The following is a 7,901-nucleotide window of genomic DNA, read 5'->3' as shown; positions in this document are numbered from 1 at the left end:
AATTTTTCTAAATTTTTCTATGGATGTTCTATATGATATAAACTTTCAATTAAACGGTGAATTTTATAAAATTCGTATTCGTTATAATGTTATTTATAACTGGTCCACCATGGACCACTTGATGAAGTGGTCATATTAGAATTTACTTTGTTATCTTAGTTTACACCATTTAAGAATATCTCTCATACAGTATATCAAAACTGAACAAGAATCTATCAAAGTGATTAATTCATATATAATTATTTTTATTCATTTTTATAATTATTAAAATGTGTATTAGAAAATATTGAGATCTATCAAGCGTAAGTTAATTAGTTTTACATCGATCGAAAGAGTTCACTCAAGATTTCTCCTCTACTACAACACTACTTTTAATGAGTTAAAAAACCATTGTCTAATATTATGCAAAAGGCAACATGTTTTTTCTTGTTTAAGAAAACTGTTGTCAGTGACCACTTATTTTATTTTTAATGTCTTAAAAATTTGCGTTAAAATGTAGTGTCAAAGTTATTTGTATAATTATTGAAGATCTAATTTGTTAATCCAATTCGGTAAACAGAAACATAGTACTAGTAATTGTAATATTCCGATCTTAATTAATAAAAATAATATTAATTAGAGATAATTATTGGAGTTAATTTAAAGGATAAGTGACCAAAAATGTGGAAAAGTAATTAGAGGACAATACTCTTTGATTTAGAGATGATATGAATGAGAGTGGTTATGAGAAGGGCAGGATGGTAATTGAGGATCTATTGCTATATAAATCACAAACCTTTGTCCATCCATTTCACTTCCTGTTTTAATTCTACAGAGAACATACTCCTCAGCTCATTTATCTATCTCTCTCTCAAGCAGAAACATAACTTTTCCCTTTCTCTTTTCTCTCTCACAAACTCACCATCATCATCAACAACCCCAAAGTCACTACACTTCCCATTGATTCACCACTTGAGAAAGTCAGAACAACAAACGTAACTCTCTTTTTCTCTCTCGCCTCACTCCCTCAAATTGATGGCAAATCCCTCACTTTGAATCAATGAAAGGAAAACCCATTGCATGTGTGTTTATGTTCAAATTCAAGCTCTTGCTGATTAGGAATAGAGGTGAGTGTTGAATTATAGAATTTAGGTTAAAGAATAGAAGAAAATAATAAGGAACAATAAAATATTATTGATTATTGATAATGATGTCAATAACCCTAATTACAATATTTACATTATTTACATTAATCAAATAGTATGATACTACCTTGGTATTTATAACCAAGTGAATAAATTTAAATCTAAACTAAATCCCTTTTATTATAGGGCTAAGAATAAACAAACCAAATCGAGATATTTTCTCAACAAATAATATTATAATATTTTCTATTCTAACACTCCCCCTCAAGCTAAAGCTTACTAAGCTTTAAGCTTGTTATTGATAGCAAGCTAACGAAGAGCAACAACCAAAGAAGCAGTAGAGGAGCGGCTGAAGAGATGAATCCATATCAAATTAAGTAAAAATACCCGCGGATTGAAGTATCACAAACGGGGGCCCGCGGATTAAAGAATCACAAACGGGTAACTGTGGTTAAAGGTAACGGGACCCGCGGATTAAAGAATCACAAACGGGTAACGGGATTAAAGGTAACGGGGACCCGCGGATTAAAGAATCACAAACGGGTAACAGGATTAAAGGTAACAGGACCCGCGGATTAAAGAATCACAAACGGGTAACGGGATTAAAGGGAACGGGGACCCGCGGATTAAAGAATCACAAACGGGGTATGCCCGCGGATTAAGGGATAACAAACGGGGTATGCCCGCAAATTAAGGGATCACAAACGGGGTATGCCCGCGGATTAAGGGATCACAAACGGGGTATGCCCGCAGATTAAGGTATCACAAAACAGGTAATTAGGCCACCAAAACAAGATCAAGAGAGACTGATGATCAATCTTGGGAAAAAACGGTGGTTAAAGGTAAAGGATTCATGGAAAATTGGCATGTGACTGCATGTGTTAAGTAACATATCAATAAGGGTTAGAAAAGAAAGCAAAGGGGTAAACAAGAACCACAAAGGTGTGGAACAAAATATAAATAAATTCTAATGACGGCTAGGGTTTATATGAAAAAAAGATAAAAAAGGTAAAGTGAAGAATAACCAAGAATTAATTATTCTCGGGAGAAATTGCAGCGGAATTATGTTTCAAGGTGGATACCATGGCTCTGATACCATGTTGTAATTTGGGGAATTTAGGTTAAAGAATAGGAGAAAATAATAAGGAACAATAAAATATTATTGATAATGATGTCAATAACCCTAATTACAATATTTACATTATTTACATTAATCAAATAGTATGATACTACCTTGGTATTTATAACCAAGCGAATAAATTTAAATCTAAACTAAATCCCTTTATTATAGGGCTAAGAATAAACAAACCAAATCGAGATATTTTCTCAACAAATAATATTATAATATTTTCTATTCTAACACTCCCCCTCAAGCTAAAGCTTACTAAGCTTTAAGCTTGTTATTGATAGCAAGCTAACGAAGAGCAACAACCAAAGAAGCAGTAGAGGAGCGGCTGAAGAGATGAATCCATATCAAATTAAGTAAAAATACCCGCGGATTGAAGTATCACAAACGGGGGCCCGCGGATTAAAGAATCACAAACGGGTAACTGTGGTTAAAGGTAACGGGACCCGCGGATTAAAGAATCACAAACGGGTAACGGGATTAAAGGTAACGGGGACCCGCGAATTAAAGAATCACAAACGGGTAACAGGATTAAAGGTAACAGGACCCGCGGATTAAAGAATCACAAACGGGTAACGGGATTAAAGGGAACGGGGACCCGCGGATTAAAGAATCACAAACGGGGTATGCCCGCGGATTAAGGGATAACAAACGGGGTATGCCCGCAAATTAAGGGATCACAAACGGGGTATGCCCGCGGATTAAGGGATCACAAACGGGGTATGCCCGCAGATTAAGGTATCACAAAACAGGTAATTAGGCCACCAAAACAAGATCAAGAGAGACTGATGATCAATCTTGGGAAAAAACGGTGGTTAAAGGTAAAGGATTCATGGAAAATTGGCATGTGACTGCATGTGTTAAGTAACATATCAATAAGGGTTAGAAAAGAAAGCAAAGGGGTAAACAAGAACCACAAAGGTGTGGAACAAAATATAAATAAATTCTAATGACGGCTAGGGTTTATATGAAAAAAAGATAAAAAAGGTAAAGTGAAGAATAACCAAGAATTAATTATTCTCGGGAGAAATTGCAGCGGAATTATGTTTTAAGGTGGATACCATGGCTCTGATACCATGTTGTAATTTGGGGAATTTAGGTTAAAGAATAGGAGAAAATAATAAGGAACAATAAAATATTATTGATAATGATGTCAATAACCCTAATTACAATATTTACATTATTTACATTAATCAAATAGTATGATACTACCTTGGTATTTATAACCAAGTGAATAAATTTAAATCTAAACTAAATCCCTTTATTATAGGGCTAAGAATAAACAAACCAAATCGAGATATTTTCTCAACAAATAATATTATAATATTTTCTATTCTAACACTCCCCCTCAAGCTAAAGCTTACTAAGCTTTAAGCTTGTTATTGATAGCAAGCTAACGAAGAGCAACAACCAAAGAAGCAGTAGAGGAGCGGCTGAAGAGATGAATCCATATCAAATTAAGTAAAAATACCCGCGGATTGAAGTATCACAAACGGGGGCCCGCGGATTAAAGAATCACAAACGGGTAACTGTGGTTAAAGGTAACGGGACCCGCGGATTAAAGAATCACAAACGGGTAACGGGATTAAAGGTAACGGGGACCCGCGGATTAAAGAATCACAAACGGGTAACAGGATTAAAGGTAACAGGACCCGCGGATTAAAGAATCACAAACGGGTAACGGGATTAAAGGGAACGGGGACCCGCGGATTAAAGAATCACAAACGGGGTATGCCCGCGGATTAAGGGATAACAAACGGGGTATGCCCGCAAATTAAGGGATCACAAACGGGGTATGCCCGCGGATTAAGGGATCACAAACGGGGTATGCCCGCAGATTAAGGTATCACAAAACAGGTAATTAGGCCACCAAAACAAGATCAAGAGAGACTGATGATCAATCTTGGGAAAAAACGGTGGTTAAAGGTAAAGGATTCATGGAAAATTGGCATGTGACTGCATGTGTTAAGTAACATATCAATAAGGGTTAGAAAAGAAAGCAAAGGGGTAAACAAGAACCACAAAGGTGTGGAACAAAATATAAATAAATTCTAATGACGGCTAGAGTTTATATGAAAAAAAGATAAAAAAGGTAAAGTGAAGAATAACCAAGAATTAATTATTCTCGGGAGAAATTGCAGCGGAATTATGTTTCAAGGTGGATACCATGGCTCTGATACCATGTTGTAATTTGGGGAATTTAGGTTAAAGAATAGGAGAAAATAATAAGGAACAATAAAATATTATTGATAATGATGTCAATAACCCTAATTACAATATTTACATTATTTACATTAATCAAATAGTATGATACTACCTTGGTATTTATAACCAAGTGAATAAATTTAAATCTAAACTAAATCCCTTTATTATAGGGCTAAGAATAAACAAACCAAATCGAGATATTTTCTCAACAAATAATATTATAATATTTTCTATTCTAACAGTGAGAATAATGAAATTAGTTCCTTTTCCATCCTTCTTTGTTCTCATTTAAGTTTTCAAAACTAAACCCTTATTCATTCTTTGTTGTGGCTGCATGTGAGGAATTGTTGTTTTGAACCTATGCATAAATGTTTGGAGCTGCAAATTGAGTGAAACAAGGATTGGAAGACCCTTTAATGAGTTAGAAGAATTGGGAGAGCTCATAGCTAGCCTTTTTGCCTCTTTGGTGGTTATTGACACTTTAAGGTAAGAAATTCTGCACATTTTTGTTTGTACCAGTCGTCAGTAATCGAGATGTAGCTGACAAACCGTAAATCCATTTCGTATGGCACTTACATGTATGGAAAGCTAACGAAATTTCCTTCAGTTTGGCTACAAGTTTCGTGAAATTTGGATCAGTATTGAAGCCGGTAGATGCTTCTGAAGTCAGGGCACTGATGCTGTCAAAATTCTGGTTTTGTGACTGCGGGTTTGAGCTTCAAGAGGCACGAACGGATGTTCGAGAACATACGGAACAACTCAGTGACGCTAGAAATATCAGGTGGGTTTGTTTAAGTAGAGACATGGCAACCATAAGTCCAAAGCATAGGATTTTAATTTATTTTCATGTTGGGATATGATTAGTAACCTAGATAACTCATAAATGGATTAATTATGAAATTGGACTTAATTCCCCATTGCATGTGACTGTGTTGGTTGTATCTATGATGGTTAAGGTGTTATAAATGATTAGAGACAATTAGGGACTGTTTTAGAACTCTGTTTATTGATTTTGCAGTTTTGCAGGAAAACTTGCATTGGTGCAAGGCTTGGTTGAATCGGTTCAACCAACTCAGAACAAGTACAATGGGTAAAACTGGGCCTGTTGAGTCGGTGCGTCATAATGATCAGCAGCGGACCTAGGGGTGGGCTGAGATGGGCCGCGGCCCACCCCACCCCCAAAAAATAATTTTTTTTATATGTAGGGTATTAATTTAAATGTATTATTAATGATTTTAAGTCACCCGGTATATATATATGTACAAATATTAATATAAATATTAATTTAGAGTATATTATTGATGACTATAAGTAATTCGGTACACATATTAGTTCAAGTATTAGTGTAAATGTTAGTTCATAATTAATTGAATTTATAATAATAGATAAAATTAGCAGTTGAACTAGCGTATATAAATATGAAATGACATAAAAAATATGTTTAATTAATATTAAATTTTTAAAGTCCCATATTTTCACATTTGTTGCAATTTTAGTCCTATCTCAATATTTTTTTATTACTTTTTTGCTGTAAAATTAGCGAATTTTAATGGGAAAAAATTGTGAATTTTGGTCTCAAATTTGATATTTCATCTTTAGATTCAATGTTTGGAGACAATAAATCACCTTTATAGCCAAAAATCACAATTTTTAGAGTAAAAATATAGTTTGTTGGTACCAAAATAGTAACATGTGAAAATAGAAGAGCAAAAAATTCAATTTGAAAATAGATTGACTATTTTTCGGCCCACCCACGATATTTTTTCTAGTTCCGCCACTGATAATGATGAACCGGTGCAAGAGGTTCCAGAGTTACAGGTTGGAAATTCTGGGCAAATTGTACCGGTGCGAGCAAGGCTTGAGTCAGTGCAAGAATCCTAGGAAAACAAAATAGTTTCCAAGTAGTTATGAACCGGTGCAAGCAAGGAGAGTTTGAGCCGGTGCAAATGGTAAGTTTGCACCGGTACAAGCCAACTTTGAATCGGTGCATAAATCTTAGAGTGGTCCCTATGGAGTCCAAAGGCACTGATGCACCGGTGCAAGTTAATCTTGAACCGGTGCATCCTGACAAAACAGTTTGAAAAGCTTGAGTACTTAACCATCAGAAATCGAACTGAACGTACATGCTTTAAAACATGAGTATAGGTAGCAACATGAATTAGAAACCTATGCATGGATCTATTTGATCACTTAGGACTTCCCGGGATGGGTTGTTATGTTCAGTTAATTAATTAGAGTAGTTGATCAATTAGTGGTTAATTCCCCAACCACTTATTACTATAGCATTATGCTATGAGAGGTTTCCGTACATTAGTAGGGAATCCGTTAAGTTATGTAATTAATGTGAGTAAGACCAACGTGGCATAGCTATGTCACAACGGGTAATGGAGAACATCCTAAGAGGAGTACATCCTTAGTGGACCTTTCGAGATATACTCACCTCGGAAGCTTCCTGTAAAATGAACAAGATTATAATTGTGTGATTCACTTTTAATTATGTTAAGCTATGTTTTAATGAATATAAGATTATTAGTGATCAACTATTTTCAGGACCACGGTGTTAGTACACCAAGTAGAGGGTAGTAAGAAACTCACTAAGGCTTAGTAGTCTCACCCCACAATTATTGATTATAGGTAGCAGGTTGTCATTCGAGAAGCTGGAACTTGGACGGATCAACAAGGCTTATTCAGTGGTTATTTGTTTTAGACTAAAGGGAGATTTTGTATAGGATTATGCCATATCTACATGTATTTATCAGTTATCATGGTTCTGATGTAAACTTATTAACGGTTACATTATGACAGCTTATTCAGTTTAATTAAATCATGTATATTTGGTATTTCCTTCAGACTACTTGTGTAAAAGATCAGTTTTATTTCCGAAATTTTAATGTTTCCCGATTCAGTTATGCATGCTCCTATTGATATTCTAGATAAATCAATATGTGGTGTTATAGTAAATATAGTGCAAAGAAAAAAGTATGAAGGGATAACCCCTTGTGCAATCAACAGCGGAACTAGGGGGTGGCTGAGGTGGGCCACGGCCGACCCCCACCCCTAAAAAATATTTTTTTTATAAGTATAGAGTATTAGTTTAAGTGTATTATTAATTATTTTAATTTATTCGGCGTATATATTAGTACAAATATTAATGAAAATATTAGTTTAGAGTTTATTATGAATGATTGTAAGTCACTCGGTACACATATTAGTTCAAATGCAAGTAAAAATATTAGTTCATAAGCTATATATACAAACTACTAAGCTATAAGCTCATGAAAAAATGTTACCAATTTTTTTTTCGATACGAACTTATAAATTATAAGCCATAAATTTTTTAGTGGTCCACCCAATAAATTTTTCCTGGTTCCGCCACTATGTGCAACCTAGTTAGAAGCATTAATTAAGTGTAATTTGGTGCCCATTTGCATTGATTTTTTTTTTTT

At 34.7% G+C, this 7,901-nt stretch overlaps 1 long non-coding RNA gene across 2 annotated transcripts; it reads left to right on the top strand.

The window, feature by feature from the left end:
- The first annotated feature begins 4,702 nt into the window (after nt 1-4,702).
- Nucleotides 4,703-7,304, top strand: LOC123881796. Of its 2 annotated transcripts, none has more exons than XR_006799608.1 (3): nt 4,703-4,941; nt 5,075-5,236; nt 7,090-7,304. It is a non-coding gene; the product is annotated as an uncharacterized LOC123881796 (long non-coding RNA). The 2 variants fall into 2 exon arrangements; XR_006799609.1 differs by having other exon boundaries at nt 5,063-5,236.
- The last annotated feature ends 597 nt before the right edge of the window (nt 7,305-7,901 follow it).

The sequence above is a fragment of the Trifolium pratense genome, linkage group LG4 (genome assembly GCF_020283565.1).
Source record: "Trifolium pratense cultivar HEN17-A07 linkage group LG4, ARS_RC_1.1, whole genome shotgun sequence".
NCBI classification, from domain to species: domain Eukaryota; kingdom Viridiplantae; phylum Streptophyta; class Magnoliopsida; order Fabales; family Fabaceae; genus Trifolium; species Trifolium pratense.
Note: the sequence above shows the minus strand (reverse complement) of the source record. Positions and strands in the feature narration are given on the sequence as shown.